This window comes from Lolium rigidum, chromosome 5 (assembly GCF_022539505.1).
Source record: "Lolium rigidum isolate FL_2022 chromosome 5, APGP_CSIRO_Lrig_0.1, whole genome shotgun sequence".
NCBI classification, from domain to species: domain Eukaryota; kingdom Viridiplantae; phylum Streptophyta; class Magnoliopsida; order Poales; family Poaceae; genus Lolium; species Lolium rigidum.
In genome coordinates this window covers 41631820-41637463 of record NC_061512.1, presented here as the reverse complement: position 1 = coordinate 41637463, position 5644 = coordinate 41631820, and positions in this window count along the sequence as shown.

The window sequence follows — 5644 nt, the reverse complement described above, 5'->3', positions numbered from 1 at the left end:
CGAGCATGGTGTGAGGTCGAGGAGAGGCTGTGAGATGAGGGGAAGCTGAGGGCGTGCTCAAATTGGAGGGCGGAGTGCTCCTTTTATAGTGGCTTCGAGCAGCGGCGGGAGGTCACGGTGACGATGGCCATGGCGCTCTCCCGTCGATCAACGGCGTGGGCGAGGGTACGGTATCGCGCAGGCGGACTCAGGGAGCGTCACGGTGCGCTCAGAACAGTTTTCGGTGGTCAAGCATAGTGGCAATGGTCAAGTGCCGACGCGGTACTGTGGCGGACGTCTTCGTCCTCCTCGACGGCGACAGGGCACGGGGAGGCTCGTGGTGGTGTCTGGCGGTGTCCTGGAGCTGAGGTGATTCATCCTGCAGGCGCTGGTGACGAGGGACAGGCTGAGGCGACGAGGCGCAGCGCGCTCTGGGCGCGTCCGGGGCTGGCGCCATGCGCGCTCCGGCGTGGCATGGGCGTTCCTCGGGCGCCACCGGGCGCGCTGGTTCTGGCGTGTGCACACGTTCTCTCGGTCAAGGGAGGGCACGAGCAGGTTCGAAGGGTGAGAGGGAGTCGCGTGGACATGGTGGTGCAGGCCGCAGGTGACCAGGTGAGGAGATGGCATGTAATGGCCATGCCATGCCACGCGCATGACATGTTTCAGCTGGATTTAATCAAACCCCGGCCAGAGTGCAAGTGGTGGTGATGGTGTGGTGAGGTGAGAGGGCTCTCCGAAGTGCAGAGAGGGCAAGGTTGGACCAAGTCCAAGGTAGAAATGAGGTATGGGCTCAAATTTTTACCCTCGCCAACAAGGTGTTCGACGTAATGCCCGCAAGAAAAGATTTTTGAATTTTCAAATTCTTTTTGGTGGGTTGCAATCAGATATTAAATGGAGCATTTTGGTGGTGGTGGTGGTCAAAATGGAATTGAGATGCAAAATCACATTTTGCATAGGATCTTGCATATGTGAAAAAGTTCCAACTTTGCTTGCTTCCCAATTGAAATTGAGACAGAGTTAGAGGTGGGTTTCTTGAGCAAATTTTTAGTGCTTGATGTTGTCTTGGATGAGGTGAAAAGAAATGGTCCAGGGTAGAAGTGAAAACTCAAAAGCCAGGGGCTCAAAGTGAGCATCAGACTAAAATTGCCTCATATGACCATAATCATATGTGAGCTCATATTTGCTTCAAATTTGATTTGAAAAGTGTTTGATGGTTTCCAAAGTTGTTAATATAGGTTTAGTATCCATTTACACCCAATGGTGCAAACCAAAATGGTCTATAACCAAGATTTGTAAAAATGTCCTAAGCCTTATGTGTGTGTAAGTTGATTTTTATTATTTCTTTTCTAGTTTCCTTTTTATTTGACTTTGGATGATCAAGTGATCATTGCTAGGGTTTCAGAGTGAGAGAGAACACATAAGCAAGCATCATGGCAAGAGCACACTCAAAAATAATTAAATAGGTGATCTATATGCATAAACCTATATGATGAGAAAAAGTTTTTGTTAACTCTGATTTTTGGATTCTTGAAATCTCTCTCTTGTTTATTTTATTGAAATTTGGGATGTTACAAACCCTTCCCCCTTACAAAAGATCTCGTCCCGAGATCTAGAGAAAACTAGGTACTAAAGAGATCTGGGTATTCCTTCTTCATATCTTCCTCGCTCCCAAGTGGCTTCTTCTTCGGTGTGATTACTCCATTGTATCTTCGTGAACTTGATACTTCAGTGCGGGTGGTCCCGGAATGCTTCTTCAAGGATGAGAATAGGCACTTCGCGGTAGGTTAGATCCTGGTTGAGATCAATGGCTCTGTGGTCGATGTTCTTGAATACTTCGGTCTTTTCCAGCACTTCTAGGCACTTTCTAAGCAAAGAGATGTGAAACACATTGTGTACGGCGGACATCTCTTCCGGCAGCTCCAACCGATATGAGACTTCTCCTCGGCGACTCAGAATCTTGAATGGTCCGACATATCCGGGAGCGAGCTTTCCTTTGAGTTGGAATCTCTCGCATTCCTTTGAGGGGTGAGACTTTGAGATACACAAAATCTCCGATCTCGAATGTCATCTCTCGCGCCTCTTGTCTGCGTAGCTCTTCTGTCTTGATTGGGCGGTCTTGAGGTATTCATGGATCTTGTGCACCTCTCTTCAGCTTCGCGGAGAACATCGGGGCCGAAGACTTGACTATCTCCGACTTCCGACCAGTTCGTAGGGGTACGGCATTTCCTTCCGTATGTGGCTTCAAAGGGGGCCATCCGTAAGCCTGGCTTGATAGCTATTGTTGTAGGAGAATTCTGCATATGGTAAGCAATCTTCCCATTTGGATCCGTACTCTAGCACACGTGCTCTCAACATATCTTCCAAGATCTGGTTGACTCTCTCAGCCTGTCCGTCGCTCCGTGGGTGGTATGGCCGTGCTGAAATTCAGCCGGTTCCGAGTCCTTCATGTACCTTCTGCTGTAATCTTGAGGTGAATTGCGATCCTCTATCCGACACAATTGACTTCGGGGTTCCGTGCAGGCTGACTATTCTGGAGATGTATAACTCTGCAAGCTTTGGGCCTTGGTAGGTGGTCTTGACAGGGATAAAATGTGCAACCTTGGTCAACCTATCGATGACTACCCAAATGGAGTCGTTTCCTCTGCTAGATTTGGGCAGTCCTGTGATAAAGTCCATACCGATAGAATCCCATTTCCACTCAGGAATCTGTAAGGGTTGCAACAGTCCTGCAGGTCGTTGATGTTCTGCTTTGACTCTCTGACAGATATCACACTTGGCGATGTAGCTTCCGATCTCTCGCTTCATTCCGTGCCACCTGCAACTGTTCCTTCAGGTCTTGGTACATCTTGGTTCCTCCGGGGTGAATTGAATAAAGGGTGTCATGGGCTTCTTGCAGAATGATTTGTTTCAAGTCAGAGTCCGATGGTACGCAGAGACGTTCTTTTTACCAAAGAACTCCGGCTTCATCTATGGTAAATCCTCGGTGCCTTTCCCGCATGCTATCCGACTCTTTATTCGCACAATGCTGGCATTTCCCTTCGGGCTTCCTTTATCTGGCTCATCAAAGTGGGTTGGAGCTCAATGCTGGCGAGGAATCCTTCGCTTACTAGCTCTAGTCTGAATTGTTCAAACTCTTGGTACAGGCTTGGTTGCTCTATTTCGATCATGGAGTTCAACTGACACGGCAGTCGCTCAAGGCATCCGCTACCACATTGGCCTTGCCGGGTGGTAGTGAATTTCCATGTCGTAATCCTTGATTAATTCTATCCATCTCACGCTGCCTCATGTTCAGCTCTTCCGGGTGAAAATGTACTTCGTGCTCTTGTGATCTGAATATATCTCGCATCGATGACCCATGAGGTAATGACGCCAAACTTTCAGTGGCTAACACTACGGCTGCTAACTCCAAGTCATGAGTTGGATAGTTCTGTTCATGTTGCTTCCGATTGCCTTGATAGGTAAGATATCACTTTGCCTTCTTGCATCAACACACATCCAAGACCAGTTTTGGATGCATCACAATAGACATCAAATGGCTTGGTGACATCGGGCATGATCAAAATTGGGGCTGTGGTTAATCTGAGTTTGAGTAGCTGAAAGCTTTCTTCACATTTGTCATTCCAGTCAAATTTCCGGTCCTTCTTGAGCAGTTGAGTCATTGGTCTTGCGACGCTTGAAAATCCTTCAACGAATCGGCGGTAATATCCCGCCAATCCTAGAAATGCTCGAACTTCAGTCTGGGTGGTTGGGGCTTTCCATTCCTCAACGGTTTTGATTTTTGCGGGATCTACCGCAATTCCTCCTGCAGACAAGATGTGTCCCAGAATCCTACTTCTCTCAACCAAAACTCACATTTGCTGAACTTGGCGTACAACTGATGTTGTCTAAGGGTTTCTAGAACCACTTCCAAATGTTGCTCATGTTCTTCTTCTGATTTGGAGTAGATAAGGATGTCGTCGATGAAGACAACGACAAACTTATGCAGGAATTCCATAAAGATCTTATTCATAAGGTTCATGAAATAAGCGGGGCATTGGTTAGTCCAAAGGACATGACATTGTACTCATACATTCCATATCTAGTGGTAAAGGCAGTCTTTGGAATATCTGTTGCTCGGATCTTCAGTTGATGGTAACCTGTCTCGCGATCAATCTTTGAGAAAACTTGGGCACCGGTTAGCTGGTCAAACAGATCTTCTATCTTTGGCAAGGGATATTTGTTCTTGATGGTGACATCGTTAAGCTTACGATAATCCGTAACCAAACGAGTGGCACCGTCCTTTTTATCCACAAACAAAACAGTGATCTCCAAGGCGACGCACTTGGTCGAATCAGACCTTTGTATAGCATATCATCCAGCTTGCTTCTTCCGGCTCCACCAGTTCTGCGGGGTTCATGCTGTAGGCTCTCTGGCTATAGGTCCTGCTCTGTGGATTAACTCGATGATGAACTCGATATCCCGATCCGGGGGCATACCGGGTAGATCATCCGAAACACATCAGGTATCGATAGATCGACCCCGATTTGATCCGGAGTTGGCTTGGCTACACTTTGGCTGCATGTAAATTTTCCGGGTAGTTTTTCAGATAAGTGTTCTATTATTATTCCGGTGTTACTTGTCATGGTGATGGCCTTCTTGGCGCAGTCTATCAATCCATGATGTTTCGCCATCCAGCCCATACCCAGGACTACTTCCAATCCTTTTGTTCCTGCAACAATCAAGTTTGCATAAAAGTCTATTTCATGGATTCTGATGGGTACATCTTTGCAGAATTTTCTAGCTTTAGTGGTTGATCCAGGTATTTGAACTACCATGACATGTTTCAAGCTGATTGGTTGAATCTTACTAGTGCACACAAAATCTTCTGTAACGAACGAATGCGATGCTCCAGAATCAAACAACACTCTTGCTGGTATTGAGTTAACAGAGAACATACCCAGCACCACGTCAGGTGCTTCCGGGCTTCCTCAGCATTCATGTGGTAGAGGCGACCTCCGCGGTTGTGCGGGCTGTTGGGGCGAACTTCTTGCCGGTGGAGACACGGCGTTGCTGCTGAGCTGGTGGTGCGGGGTTGCCTGCGAGCTTGGCGAGCCTCTTGGGACACTCATTGGAGTAATGCTCCCACTACACCACACTCATAGCAAGTGATGGTGGTCTTGTCTCGCTTGTTTGCGACGGGGATAGCATTGCTCCCGGTCCTTGGTGCGGTGTTGGTGTTGTTGCTGCTGTTGTTGTTGTTGGGGGCTTCTCGCGAGCGCGGCTGAAGTTGTTGTTGGTGTTGTTGTTGTAGTGGCCTCCCGGCCTGGGGTTTCCTCCACTCCGGCTCGATATACCGACGTGACATCTCAGTGCATTGGGCTTGTTGGTCCTGAAGCCTCCGCCTGAGTTGGGGCGATACCTGGGGCATTGCTAGGCCCATTCGACTCATCATGCGGCGCTTGCGGTTCTCGCCGGCTTGGTGCAGTTTGCCCTCCATTTGGATGGCGGAGTCAACAAGGGCTTCGAGGTCGGCAAAGGGGATGTTGATCAACATACCGTATCTCATCATGCAAGTCCGTTCAGGAACCTTTCCTTCCTTCTTCTCGCAGGTATCGGCCTCTATCCGGGGCGTACCTTGACAGAGTTAGGAACTTGTCGCGGTATTCCACCACTGACATCCGGCCTT